Source organism: Vespa mandarinia, chromosome 19 (assembly GCF_050613455.1).
Source record: "Vespa mandarinia isolate Hongniang chromosome 19, ASM5061345v1, whole genome shotgun sequence".
Taxonomy (NCBI): domain Eukaryota; kingdom Metazoa; phylum Arthropoda; class Insecta; order Hymenoptera; family Vespidae; genus Vespa; species Vespa mandarinia.
In genome coordinates, this window is record NC_140828.1 from 3,254,448 (window position 1) to 3,269,883 (window position 15,436).

Below are 15,436 nucleotides of genomic sequence, written 5' to 3' on the forward strand. Positions count from 1 at the left end.
GTGAGAGAGAGAGAGAGAGAGAGAGAGAGGAGTAGGAGAGAGGAAGATAGATGGTTCGTGTATCGGAGGCGAGAGCGGTATTAATTAGCCATATCCGATATCCATTTTATTTCGTTCGCGATGAGTTCGGCGATCGTTGCGCACATGTCTCAAAATAAACGGTTGTCAATCAAGCGGTCGAGGGAGATGTTACCGCGCGTGGGTGGAACGCGAAGTGACCGTGCGGCTGAGTGAACGAGTGTGTGTGAGAGAGAGAGAGAGAGAGAGAGAGAGAGAGAAAGAGAGAGAGAAAGAGAGAGAGAGAGAGAGGGGAAAAGAGATAGATAGATAGATAGATAGATAGATAGAGAGATACAGAGATAGAGATAGAGAGAGAATTCCGAGGGAAATACCGTCGACGCGTGACGAACGATCGTATCTCGTCGCGGATTACGCGCACCATCCGTTTCGATAAAACTATATTGATTCGTTATCGGTGTTCGTTCTTTTCGCAGCTCAACCCTTTCGTTATTATCCGAAAAAGCGATTAGTTTATTGACTCAATAGTCTGATCGATCCATCGGCTTCGATATAGGCTAATTTTGATGATGAGATATGACCGTGAATTACAAATAGAGTTATCATCATTTTTGTATATATAAATATAATAATTGTACTTTGAACACGATAGACCAAGATAGACCAGTTCACTCCGTTCTACTTGTTATCGTTGCCAATCGAAGAAGATTTATTGCGAACGAGTGGCACTGATATCTCTCATAAAAAGACGTCGACGTGTACTTACGTACGATGACTTTGCCAGAGACCACCATGAAAGAAAATAGACGAGAGAGAGAGAAAGACAATTATATATATATATATATATATATATATATATATATATATATATATATAAGAATAAACTCGACAAGAGGCATACTTTTTTAAGAAACCACTCTCACGAGACACATCTTGGTCGTAGAAGCGTGGCCACCGGAAGTTGTCGTTACCTAGCCAAGAAAGAAAGACAGAGACAAGCACGACGATAAAGAAGGCAAAGAAAATGGTTAAGAGAAAGAGATAGAGAGAGAAAAGGGAGAGAGGACTAGAAAGATGATAGAAGGACGAACGAAGCTAAAGCTTATGCCGCTTTTAAATATAGTCGGCTGGCCGGTTATACTTGTGTATGTATATATCTATGTGTTCGTCCACGTGGAGTAAGCATATATGCGTACACATTGCTACGTTATCAAAGGATTGGAAGGCAGGCGAAGCGCCTCTGCATGAAATTTTGCGTGCATTATAAATGAACGCAGTCTTGCAGGTGGGGGACATGAAGAGGAGGAGGAAAAAGGATAGAAGAGAAGGATGAAGGGGAGGATGAAGGGGAGGAGGAGGAGGAGGAGAAGGAGAGAGAGAATATAGAGTTAGAGGGAAAGAGAGGGAGAGATGGGAAAGGGCTGCGTACGAAGGAGCAAGTGTGTGAGTAAGAGAGAAAGGGACAGAGCGAAGTCAGAGCAACGTAGTTGGGTTAGGTTGGGCCTGAAAGCGTTGGTTGGTCGGACGTGGCTCTAACCTACCGTAACGCTATAAAAATAACGGGCGACTTCTGTCCCCCTTCTTCTTCTCTCTTGCCTCGTCGTCGATCATCTCGTCTTCGTCTCTCTCGTCTACGTTCCACTCACTCACTCACTCACTCTCTCTCTCTCTCTCTCTCTTTCTATCTCTCTCTGTTTCTCTCTCTATCTTCTTTGCACTAACATACTACTACTACTGTTCCTGCTGCTCCTGCTGCTGCTCCTGCTATTGCTTTTTCTGTTCAATGCATAGTACTTACCGAAGAAGAGAGACAGACAGACAGAGAGAGAAAGAGAGAGAGAGAGAGACATGTGCGTGCAGAGCATGTGTTACGCGAGAGGGACCCGTTCGTACATTGCCGAGTGTGTTTGTGCGTCGACACAAAAATGCCTTGGCACGATCTTCCTTCTCATAGGGCCCCTCGAGGAACCCTACCTTACCTACCTACTAGGTATGCACTATGTTTGATCTTCATCGACAATACTACTCCTATTGGGTTCATTTCTTTGATACCTATTCATTGATTCTATTCTTTGATTTACCAGGTTGATTTTGAGTTGAAAAATTGTTCGGGATTTAGATTGAATTGTAACTAGTACATCGCTGATAAAATTTTATTTTTATACTTTTATTGACCTTTCTATACGTAGGTGTAGAACGTATGTATAGACACGCACTAACACATCTATATATATATATATATATACATATGTATATATAAATATATATATATATATATATATATATATATATATATATTTAAAAGGAGAAAAAAATAATACAAGTGCGCCAAGCTTTCGTCGCGAATGCTCCAAGACGCACCAATTAAAAAACTCGACTTAGGCCTGACTTTAGATGACGTTATTAGGAGGAGGAGCCTCCTTTAGACTGTGATCCCTATTGGCTAACACGTTTTGAAGGTGGAGACCTGGGCAAAAGCCCGCTGTGGTTTCGAAGAATAGGTATCAACCATAAAGGAGCTAAGTTCATTCTAAAGAATTTATTAATTGATCGTTTCTATTCATCATTTTTGGAATTTTGTTTATCTTTATGGGATCGCTTGTGGAATAACTTTGAGAGAAGTGAACATAAATTTAGAAAAGAGTTATATTTTCGATCTTTACGATTTATAATTTAAGACAGTTTTCTTTTTCAATTATCCGTTCAATAATTATTACATGAAATAGGACAATAATTCTTATCTTTTATTTCTTATACTTTCAATCTTGATAGGTTTGTTACATTGAAACTATTTAATTATTCTATAATAATCTTTCATAGCGCATTCCTTTCATCGGATTAACAATCAGTAAATGTTTATGTAGTTGTTAGAGGAAAAGAAAATGTTAGATCTTTTAGTGATTATTTATTTTTTATTTGCTTCTTCTTCTTCTTCTTCTTCTTCTTTTTTTGTTTTTCTTTTTTTTTTATTTATTTATTTTTTATTTATTTTTTTTTTTCATATCTGAAATTAATATGTCCTTTGGGTTATAAAAATTTTCATTAACTTTTTGTTAATACAATTATGAGTTTCCTTCGAATATCATAATGAAAACTTTAATATTCCTTTCGTTGAAAATGTAAATCTTTTCGATTGGGATAATATTCTAATAGAAAGAGAAAATGCAATGCGCAAGGAACGTTTAAGAGTGTAAGAGACATCGCGTTGGAAAAGATAGTTCGAGCCACGCCTTCTCTCGTTTTCGAGGCATCATGCGAATTTCAATGAAACTCGTACGTAAGTCTGCAATCCTACGAGCACGTTACTCCCTTCGTCTTTGGAAGATCGGCCTTCGCGGAATACCGCGGAGTAGCTTGGGCCATGATGTGCTTCTTCTTCTTCTTCTTCTTCTTCTTTTGCTATACGTCCTCCTTGCCCCTTCGCATTTCCTGTCGGCTCTTCTCTTCGTCTCTCGGACTCGATACCAACCGGCATTGTACGACGAGAGCCTGTCTTGCTCCTTTCTCTCTCTCTCTCTCTCTCTCTCTCTCTCTCCCTTTCTCCCTTCCTCTCTCTTGCTTTCTCCATTATGCTAGAAGCTGTAGACAAGGAGAGAAGTCAGTGGAACAGGTGCCAACCGGTTCGAGAAAGTTTCCACCAATAAGCTGCGTTAGGCCCTTACGTACCGAGTAGTACTTCGAAAGACAGGTGGCACGACCCCGTGCGTTATGTCCTTTTACATGCTTTTCAAACTTTAACTCTTTTTCTGCGTTTAATATGGCATTATTAATTCGATTAGTTTTCTATATTCGGGAAAATTCAAAAGTCTTGAATTTTATCTATCCTTTTCGATATAATTCATCGGATTGATTAAATATTATTTAAAGGATTATTTCTCAAACGATTTAATAGTCTACGTATTGATTATATGTCTCTTAGAAAATGATTAAATCATAGTCGTTATAATAAATAATATATAAATACTTAATTTTGATATATAACCGATTAAATATAATCAATTAGATATTCTTTTTTCTTTTTTCTTTTTTAACGCAGCTCATAAATGTAGCTCATTTTCAAAACAATTCGTCTCAAGTTAAAAAAGCTATCATCCATCATAGATCTTCTATAGATTAACGTATACATCTCAAACTCGAAGGACAAAGCTAGACACGATCTCCTATGTCCACTAGACCTGACCTTATTCCCACCTCCTCCTTATCCATCAGGTCAACTCCTTTATCGTCGTCACTGTCGTCGGCAACGATGACATCGAGAGCTCGTCTAGCCATGAAAAGCGTTGCACACGTGGTTCGTCTTCCTGCAAAAGGCAAGAAAGTTAAAAAGAAAGAAAAGGAGAGAAAGAGAGAGGAAGGGAGGAAGGGAAAGAGAGGAAGAGAGAGAGAGAGACAGAAGGAGAGAAAGGAAAAGAGAAAGAAGTATGGAAAGAGAGGGAGAGAGAGAGAAAGATATAGACGAAACGAGGAGTGGCAGGCTTGGTTGGCAGGGTTGGTTGGCAGGGTTGGTTGGCAGAATGGCTCGCAGGCAGTTTGCAGCACGGTAAGGTACGGAACGAAGCAGTGCAGAGCGGAAGGAAGAGGCACGGGGGCTCGTACACGCCCCCTATGCGTCGTTGGGATTGGGGGTGGTTGCAGAGCGGTAGCGGTAACGGTAGCGGCAGCCTAAAGGGTAGGTATACGCACTGCGAGTTACGTTGGGGTAGGCCTATGCTTGGCCTGCGTGGGCGTGGGTGGCTCCACCCCGTCGAGGATCATCCTTCTGGGGGGATGAAAGAAAGCAAGCTAGCTAGCTAGCTAGGTAGCTAGCAAACGTGCGACCGACCGACCGACCGACCGAGCACTCGTCCGACCGAGAGAGACGAAACGAGTAACGAGAGAAGAAAAGAGACAGCAAAACTGTTCTCTATCTTTCTCTCTCAGTCTTTCTGGCGTACCATGCGGAGGCAGCGCCGATCGAGGCGACTCTACGAGAGTCTCCCAACGTCTGCATCAACTTGTGTCTTGGTATATACACATATTTACTTATATATACGTATACATATTTTCTTTCGCATTCTCTCTCGTACGCACTTACCCATGGCGGCCGACTATGTCGGGCCTTCCACCCTCATTTCCGGATTTTTCCTTCGGTCAAGTCATCAACCCTCGCGAACGACCCGCGGTCATCCACCTGGTCGACACTCGGCCTACCTCGAAACTTGAAACCCACTGCAGCAGCAGCAGCAGCAGTAGCATCGATGCTGACGGCACCAGCCAAAGACCTCGTTTCTTTTCAATGATGATGGATATATGGAGAAACGATGAAGACTGTGGTCTTCGTCGCTGTCAATTAACAGTGCAAACGAGAAAGAGATGGAGACGTTCGACGTGCTTATCAATAGAGATATGTATGTCGAATGTTCAAAGAGTTTAGTAATTAGGATAATGCTTCGGACTATTAGACTTTGAGGTTTCCTTTATATCACAATTTTTATATATTCTACAATATTTCTATCATATTTTAGTTTTCGATTATCAAAGAATTTATTGAATACGTCCATCATTTCCCTTTTTTCTTTAATCTATACTTATCTCTTTCGCTCTTTTTCCTTTTTTTTCTTTTTCCTTTTTATTAGATATTATTGACTTTTGATCTTAAAATCTGAAATATCTCCATCATTTTAGTTTTCAATTATAAAAGAATTTATCGAATATGTCTGTCATTTCTCTTTTCCTTGAATCTACATTTTTCAATAATTCGATCTATTCCATCAATGACTTTATCCAGAGACAAGGAGGGTTCATACTATACGTCGAGACGTTCATCTCTCTACGTTCCCTCGATACATCGTTACGTTTCATTTGCGGTGTCATGGATGTTTATCGTGCCTTCCGGTGGCGATTTCCAGAAGAGAAAGAGAGAGAGAGAGAAAGAGAAAAAAAGAAAAGAAAGAGAGAGAGAGAGAGAGAGAGAGGAAGAGAGGAAGAGAGGAGTTACTTTGAGAAGAGACCGACATATTCGAGATCCGTCTCCAAAGAGTCACACGATATAAACATAAGTACGAACCACCCAAGGGGATATAAGCGAGTTATTCTATAAATGTTTATTCCTCGAGCAATAAAAAGTCTCGTGGTACGAGCCAATAAGAAACGATTTAAATTCTCAATCTCTCACTGTATCAGATATTTCTTAGAAAAATGAGAGTTCATCTTGTATGAATTAAATCGAAATGAAATTAATATTTTAAGAATTGAAATTCATCTAAGAAATATTTGACAATGAGTTAGAATATAATGATATGGTAATTTTCTTTTTTTCTTTTTTTTTTTTTTTTATTCAACTTTTAAGGAAATCAAGATTAAACATTATTTCTCATTAATGGTATCAGTACGATCTAAAAAATATGATAACATTCGATCATATTATCATTTTTATCTCAATTATAACATATACCTAAGACAAATGACAAGAAATTGTATAAAAAAAAAAAATCCACATTCATAAGAAAAAAAAAAAAAAATCCCAAACGCTTTAGCTGAGTAAGTTATTAAAAGAGAAACAACAAAAAGAAAAAAAAAAGGAGAGAAAAAGAAAAGAAAAGAAAAAGAAGAAAAAGAAAGAGAAAAAAATCATCGCTTAAAAAGCCATAGATAATATCAAAATTTAGTTTGATAAAATAAAAAAAAAAAAGAAAGAAAAAAAAAAAAGAAAAAAAAACATTCCTCGACCTTTAATTATTTCTATGCAAAAAAAAAAAAAAGAAAAGAAAGATAAAGAAAAAAAGAAAACATTAAAGGAGGCGTGTTAAATCGTCATCATCTTTATCGGAACGTCTCGAAGACTGAACCTTCTTATTTTCTGTCTCTCTCTCTCTCTCTCTCTCTCTCTCTCTCTCTCTCTCTCTCTCTCTCTCTCTTCTTTTCTTAAGACCTTAGGTACAGCATTACGAAGAAAATCTGGGCGGCGAAGTGGAGAATGGAAGAGGTAGAGAAGAAAGAGGAGATCGGGCGAGCAGCCAAGCAAGTAAATTCACGAGACGGTGTGGGCCGGGCCCTTGGTTGGCCTTGTTGGTACCCTTGGATTTCGGTCGGTGTCCTTGGCACTGATGGCGGCCACTCGGTCCACGACCACTTTATTCCTTGCGTCGTCCATCGCGATGCATTCTACTTCTCCCTTTATCCAACTCACTACTGCATCTTCTTTCTCTCTTATTTATTTATTCTTTTGGGCCGGCGGCCGCTCTTTGTCCCTCGACGCGTCGGCTGGTTGGCTGTTCGCTTGGTTGGACGTTGAACGTTGCTCCTTCGAATACTTCTGCTTAGGGTATACTGACCTACCACGACTGCCATGAGAAAGAGGGAGAGAGAGAGAGAGAGAGAGAGAGAAAGCGAGAGAGAGAGAGAGAGAGAGAGAGAGAAAGAGAGAGAATGATAGGTACAACGTATAAGAAAGAGGAAGAGAGAGACGGAGAGAGAGAGAGAGAGAAGGAGAGAGGGAGAGAGAAGGAGGGAAGGAGGGAACGTACCTGGCAGGTAGGTACACACCTCACTTCGGCGGGCCAGCAAACTTCGGGTACAGTCACGTTCAACAATCCCTAAGATTCGAGCTTCCTTTGAGATCGTTCATGAAAGATCCTTACTCGTTTTTCTTTAACTTCAAATTCGATTAGTTATTGTATATCGTTGAAATCAATCTGTAAGATTGGATTTATTGAAGCGTTCAAAGGACTTTTCTTTGAAATAGAATAATGCCTCTTATTATGGTGTCAGTTTGGTGTCGTTATGGCTGTTAGTTATTCTCGAACATAAAACTCGGTTAGTCATTGCATGTAATTATTAAATTATGATAAATCTGCAGAATTAGATTTAATTGAACTATACAAAGGGTTATTATTATTTTTTTTCTTCTTCTTTTTTTTTTTTTTTTTTTTTTTATTTAACGTTTCGTTTAACAAACGATCATCAAAGCATCGAAATATATATTCTTTCTTCTTTCTTTTTTTTTATTTTTTTTTATTTTTTTTTTTTTCTTCTTTTTGTTACTCAGATAAAATAATTCTTACCGTAGTGATGTTTTCGTATATGTAATCGAGAACTATAAGATTCGTTTTGATAGTAGAAGAAAAAAAAAAAGAAAAAAATAAAACACGAATATCTTGTAAGTTTGATAAGAAACATTTTCCTTTCCTTTTCTTAAACGACCCATAAAATACACGAATACGCTTACATTGGGGATATGGTGTATCTTGTATAAATATGCGGATATTTTATTGCTATCATTTACATGCATGTACATCGAACAAGGTACCGTTGGCCGACTTCGACTACGTAGACATTTTCGTTGACGAAACGACGTCGTTAATACGTTCTTCTCTGACATCTTCTCTCAGTCGAATTTTATCAACGAGATATGGAATCCTGTGGTTTCTACTTTCAACAAGATTTTATATCTTTTTGCTGTGGGACGATTTCTCTCTTGAAAGTTGTATACTTCCGATCGAAAAGATTAAATTCTTTACCTATCTTACTTTGTCTCTTTAAATCTCTTTCTAGATTGGAAATATTTCGCGAGAAAAGAAAAAAAAAAGGGGGGGGATGATTTAATCAATAATCAAATGTACCTATCTATATTTCTTTTATTATTTGCCCTTGTAACTAGGGTAAAAAGATATTTCTTATAAACAAAAAAAAAAAAAAAAGAATGTAATTATTAAATTATTTTACTATCTACTCTAATTAAAAAATCACATGATTCTGAGGATAAATATGAATAATTAACGTATACTCGGGCGTCAATATTTATTTAAATATTTCTTTCACGTCTCTTTTTGTCCATTTGTTCAGATTAAATGATTTATAAAGTATTATTGTATGTTTAAAGATCACGTTTATCGATTATGTATCTATGATTATTAACAATGCTTTATATTACGGTTATAAGTAATATAGATATAAATAATATAAGTAATATAAATAATTAATATAAAAATGATAAAGAATATGATTTATGGATTGATGCTTAACGTTTAGTATGAGCTCGTCCATGTGTGTTCCGAAGCGAAGACGACTCAGCTCGTTAAAATTGTCTCTCGACGAGCCGTCGAATCGCGTTCCGAGCTTTCCTTTCGAGATTACAGCGTAGTGTCGCTCGTTTCCGGCGCGTCTAGCGTTCTCCGACTTCTACTTCTTCCACCCAGTCGAACTTGTAATTTCCTCCGATCGTTCGAGTTGCTAGTCGAGCCGACGATCGTTCACGGCACACGCGTGTACGCTCGGCTGCGTGAGTCGAGCGATCATGCGTATCCATCTTGCGAAAGCGAGTTCTCTTTTCAACGATTTTATCTATAATATTTTTTTTCAATTTTATTTTCAGATCAATTAAATATTAACTTGAATATGGTTTTTTTTTCTCTCTGTCTTTTTTTCTTCTTCTTCTTCTTTTTCTTTGTTCCTTTTTTTTTTTTCTTTTTTTTTAATCTCTTTTCAAGCATCTATAATTGATTTTAATGATTGCACCTAATGTTTTTTACTAACTATAATTCCGAGATATAATGTTTTTTTCTTCTTTTTTTCTTTTTTTTCTTCTTTTTTTTTTTTCCTTCAAAGATTTCAACAAATTTAATGAATGTGCTGGAATATAAATAAAATTATTACTTAAATAATACAAAAGTGTTAGGTTAATATGAGAAGGATATGAGAAATTTTCTCGAATAATTCATGTTTGAGGAACATCAGATCGATGTAATCTTTTGATAAAGGAATAACAAATATCCTTAAGGAATATTTGTACAAAAGGTGTATGGCCTCGGTCATTGTCAAACGAATCTGCGTGTAGCAGCATCGCTAAAAATGTTATTAGAGTGTGTAGATAACACGCACGAATACGAAACCTCGCAGAATCAAGAACCAAAACGCACGCGAAATCCGTCGGCCGTGACGCCACTCCATGACACCGTCGAACTGTGTTCGTTTGCGAATCGAGAAATGAAATTTAATGGCATGAGATGGAAATCATTTCAAATATGATTTTATTTCTTTTAATTTACAATAATAATCGTAAATTATAAATTGAAAGATTATTTTCAACTTTGTAAAATATTAATCAAACGAATTTTAAAAGAATTATTTAATTTATAATTTGACCATTAAATTTATTAATTTATTATTCTGTTAGATATTTCTTACGCGTTAGTTTTAGGAGAAAGAATCGTGTCAATTGAAAAGAATCGTTTCACACTTGGTTAACCTTCGAAGTGTTAATTAAAAAATCCGTGTTAAATTAATTATCGAACCTTTTGAGACTATGCTCGAGATCGTGAAATCGTTTATCTCGACGACGACGCTCCTTCGATTCGTGCCACGTGTTCTCTCATACACACGATTTATATAGTTATGCAATACTTTGGCGTCGGCCCAAATTCCAAGATCGCAACGTAAAACTTCTTCGAGAGAAATCACACGCACCCTTCGTGCATGTCGAGACGATAAAATCGCTTTGCCTTGAATTTCCTCTCTCTCTCTCTCTCTCTCTCACTCTCTCTCTCTCTGTCTCTTTCTCTCTCTGTCTCTGTCTCTCTCTCTCTCTCTCTCTTTGTCTTTCTTCTTCCCTTTCTCACTTCCATTAAGACATGTAGCTACAAATTATTTACTCGACTGTTTCAACGAGATACACCATTAATACCTACCAATTCCATGTAAATTATATGAGATCTATGAATCACGTGTTTTTTTTATTTTATTTTGTCTTGAACATTTCAATTTTAATGTTTCACATTTAGATCGTAAAGAAGAAGAAAAAAAAAATAAGGGACAAGTACGTAAACATAATTAAAAATATCGATTTTCGAAAACTAACTGATTATTCGTTTCTCTTATCTCTCTCTCTCTCTCTCTCTCTCTCTCTCTCTCTCTCTCTCTCTCTTTCTTTCTTTCTATCTGTCCTATTCTTTTTTTCTTTTATATTAGAGAAAGAGAAAAAATCTGCCAAAAAACACGTAGCTCTTTGTGACACATAGCTTTCGACGTAAAGTGCAACAATGCTGAAAGCTTGGAGCTCTCTGATGTAGCCTTGTTGTTGTGTTCGTATGGCTGACTGCTTTTAAAAATGGATTTTTCGTCTTTTGTACCTTTCCAGCTTTAGCCTTTCGCTTCGCGCGAAACCACGTTTTTTGAAGTATCTCGAAAATCGTGCTACGCGACGAGTCAGGGAGTGTTTCATTTCAATTATGCGCTCTGAGATCTCTTTGATGCACGCTCGTGAGCGTTGTTCGCGTTTTTGGCTACTAGCGTCGATTGAAGCCGAGCACTTTGGAAATAGAACATTTTTCGGTGTTTTTTTTTTTTTTCTTTTTCTTTTTCTTTTTCTTTGCAATTTTGTTGTTTGTTGATATAGAACGCAGTTGGTTTTCTTACAATTCATCTAATAATTTTGATGGAAATAATAAAGAAAAGAAAAAGGAAATTGATATTTTACAACATGCGTCATATTTAAAAATATTTAATTTCATATTTCTTTTCATACTTTCTAGCACGCAAATTTATTATGATTAAAATAATCAAATTTCGCGCATGAGCGTTTTTTTTTTCTTCTTTTTTTTTTTTTTATTTAGATATAAAATATTCAAAATCTCGAAATTGTGCAAGTAGATAGATCTACGATACTTATTAATTAATTCAAATAAATCTGTCTCTTTAATATGCTACTTCAATCAGCATTAAATTAGATAGTAGTACGTTTATAAAAAAAAAAAAAAAAAAAAAAAAAAAAAAGAAGCATACCAGATAAAAGAGAAGTCGGGAAGATACGAAAAGATGGGTAAGGGCCTTCCAAGAAAGTTATTTTTAAACCGAAGCGATGTTTCTCCAGCCCATCCACCAGCTCTTGGTCATGGTCCCTCGCGAATCAAGCGGCACGTCATGGCTGAAAGAGGGGAGACGGGGGAAGGGAAGAGGAGTCGGTCCGAGTCGTACGTGCACCTCGATTACGGAGGTTAGGGGAGTTAGGAGGGACGAGAAAGTTGAGGAGAAGAAGAAGAAGAAGAAGAAGAAGAAGAAGAAGAAGAAGAAGAAGAAGAAGAAGAAGAAGAAGAGTATTGCGGGACGAAGGAAACGAGAAGAAAGAGGAAGAGGTGGAGGAGTGAAAGGGAAGAGGGGAAAACGGTGGAGGAAGAGAAGAAGGGGGTGCGGCAGCTGTGGCTGAGTGGAAGGGAAGGAAAGGGGAGGGGAGGTGGGGCAAAACCGAGCGCGCAAAACCGAGCGCACAAACCGAGGGCAAAACCGTGCGCAAGTTGCGGCAGGTTCGGTTCGGCAAGTCGGCTTTCGTTGGCAATCGCGTTCGTTCGGCGCGCGAAGGTCGGGATCAATGGCCGTAGGACCGTCCTGGTAGTGAGGGGGACAAAGGGAGGGGGTAACGTTCTCGGGAGGGCCCGCCGGGGCCTCGCCGGGGCCTTCTTGTGGTGGGGCACTGGAGCCTCAACTTGGGTACCAAAAGAGGAGAAATTGAGTTGCCGCTCTTTGCTATATCCCTTCTCTCTTTCTCTTTCTCTTTCTCTTTTTAGTTCTTCAGTATGTAAGTACTTACTTACTCTCTTCCTCTACATTGCGAGAGGAAAGACGAAGGACGGCGAAGATACACGAGGGAGGGAGTTCGTTGCTCTCCAAGGTTCCGACGGCGACATTTTTTTTATTGTTGTTGTTTCGTATCGTGCTGATGATAATGTTTAGTTGATCATTTTGGGAATTGGTAGATATATGCATAGTCCAGGTATGCTAAAGGTGCTTTTAATATCGTGCCAATGTTAATATTCGTTTAGTGATATTAAACACAGCTTAGCTTAGATATAATTTCATCATGCGTAGTTGTTTCTGAACGATAATTTCGTTTAATAATTTATATAATAGTAATGTTAATTTAGGAAATATTTTTTTCTTTTTTTTTTTTTTTTTTGACATACTTCGATATCTTTAAATTAGATATAATTAGATCAGATTAGTAGAAGGAGAAAGATGATATTTTTTTTCCCTTTGATATATGAAAATAATGTTGGATAATTAAAAATTTTAATTAACGTAAAATAATTTTCATTTATCTTCAAACTCATAATTTTGAATATGTTTAGATATATAAAAGAGATCCCACCATTGCGGTGGGAATGGCAGTCCCAAAAAAAATGTCCAATAATACTACGATCCTTCTCCTTCTTCTAAACAGAAAACTTGACGCTCCTCCTCTTTTACTATCTGAAGACTTCTTGTTCTATACCTGTTCCAAAAGACCTCCTGCATCTTCTATCGTCCTAGTATCGTTTCTATTTCTGCTTCCATTACTGTCATTTTCTTTAACGTTCTATCGAACGTACTATCGTACTTACCTATATCTACTTACTTTTCATGGTTCGATGCATCTTGGCATTACGAAGAGACTACGGTTGTCCTCTAATCATCCATATACTCTATCTCTCTTAAAGCCGTGTCGATATTACCTCTTATCTATGACTCGTTACGATGCGTTACTTTCGCGCCTATCCTTCCGTGACTATGATTTAGAATTATAGTCTCATCAAATACTTACTAGTAGCCAAATGAATTTGCATAATAATCATTTATCAATAAATATTGTTTCTACTGTTATATGTACTCTCTCTCTTTCTCTCTCTCTCTCTCTCTCTCTCTCTCTCTCTCTCTCTCTCTCTCTCACTCTCTAACTGATTACGGGAAAAGTGTAAAAAGGAAAAAAGAAAAAACAAAAAGAGAAAGAAAAAAGAGGAAAAACTCGTGAAAAACAAGCGCAATGAATTTAACTGACCGAATAAAAAGAAATCAATCCCATTAAAGGATATGCAACGAATAAAAATTCACGATAACTAAAATAAATCGAAGAGAAAAGTTGGATAAAAACATATAACGAAACATTGCGTGTTCAGGGCCAAACGAATTTCAAGTTGTACCTCGTTGTAGAAAAGGGGGTGCGTAGGCCGAAACGCCTGTCAGGGAGGGGAGAAGAGAAAAAGAAATATGAAGAGGGAGAAGAGTAGAGAGAAGAAGGCTACCAACAGTGGTATAGGTCGGGTAGGCTCCGGTAGAGGAGAGAGAAGGGATGGAAGGCGACGCGGTGCGCTGACCTACCCTAAATTCCGGTCGGTCCTCCCTTCTCCTTTGCTTCTCGGCCACCTTCCTCCTCCCTACTCCTCTTTCTTCTTCTCCTCCTCTTCCTCCACCTTTTCCTTTTGCCACGGCATCCCCACCTTCCTATGTGGCCGTAGGCCTACTTCGTTTCTCTCTCTTTCTCTCTCTCTCTTATTCTTTCTCCCTTTCTCTGCTTTTCTCTCTCTGTTTCTCCCTCTCCCTCTCTTTCTCTTTCCATCTCTCTTTCTCTCTCTCTCTCTCTCTCACTCTCTTACCCTCTCTCTCTCTCTCTCTCTCTTTCCCTCTCTCTCTCTCTCTCTCTCTCTCTCTCAAACCCGCGTCAAGAGAGCTCGTTTATTCCACGGAACACGCATTGTGTACGGGTCCTTGCCTTCTCACGCTCCTGCTCTTTCGTACGCGAAATCCTCTGCCCTCTCCTTCGCTCTCTTCCTTCTTTTCACTTTATTCTCTCTTTCTCCCTCTCTTTCCTTCTTTCTCTTTCTCTCTCTCTCTCTCTCTCTCTCTTTCTCTCTGGAACGTCCATCCGCGGTACCAGGTAGCTCCTACGTGCTCGTACGCGAGACCATGTCTCGTCTCGCTGAGCATCCCGAGAGGAAGGCACACCTTTCAAACTATCTTAGCGAAATTGGAGATTCCTCAGTGAAAAAATCTCCGACAGTCAGATTACTTTTATCTTGGATTTCTTTGGATATATATATATATATATATATTATACATTAAGTATATATATATATATTTACATTAAGTATATATATATATAAGTATATATATATATATACTTAATGTAAATGTATTTAATTTAAAGAATTCTCTTTTGAAATTGTTGATTATATGGACGTTTTCCCTTTGATGAAGACGAATTGAATTTTGATTCAATTTAGGATAATTTATTTTAAGATATTTTAATTGTACTTCGACTGTTTTTCGGCATCGATAACGATTAGTAAATTTGTAGAATTAATTATTGAATTAATTATTGTTAAGTATTTGAAAATAAGAAATTTAAAAAAGAATATTGTAGAGAAATCAATTTTAATCACATTTTTCTTTTTGTTTTTTTCTTTTTCTTCTTCTTTCTTTTTTTTCATTCTTTCTTTTCGTTTAGGACATTGCTCGTAATCCGATCGCACGACCACCAACGAGCCAACCGCATGAACGTGCATGCGTGTCGCGTGCACGAAAAAGAAAGTGAACACGTACTAGGCACCTATCGGCTTCTAGAAATCCACAGAAAATAAAGAAATAGCAAAGACGTCTACTACGAGCATAATATCGAGATTACTTGGACGATGAA

The 15,436-nt window shown here is 37.7% G+C and overlaps 1 long non-coding RNA gene across 4 annotated transcripts in view; it reads right to left on the reverse strand.

The window, feature by feature from the left end:
- Nucleotides 1-3,156: 3,156 nt before the first annotated feature.
- Nucleotides 3,157-15,436, reverse strand: part of LOC118449274 (uncharacterized) — a 71,238-nt gene continuing 58,958 nt past the window's right edge. For 2 of the 4 annotated variants that reach the window (XR_014983323.1, XR_014983324.1), the window contains one exon: nucleotides 4,063-4,319. This is a non-coding gene — a long non-coding RNA (uncharacterized LOC118449274). Of the gene's footprint in view, nucleotides 3,598-4,062; nucleotides 4,320-4,701; nucleotides 4,991-15,436 lie in introns of those variants that run through there. The other 2 variants (XR_014983325.1, XR_014983326.1) reach the window with 2 other exon arrangements.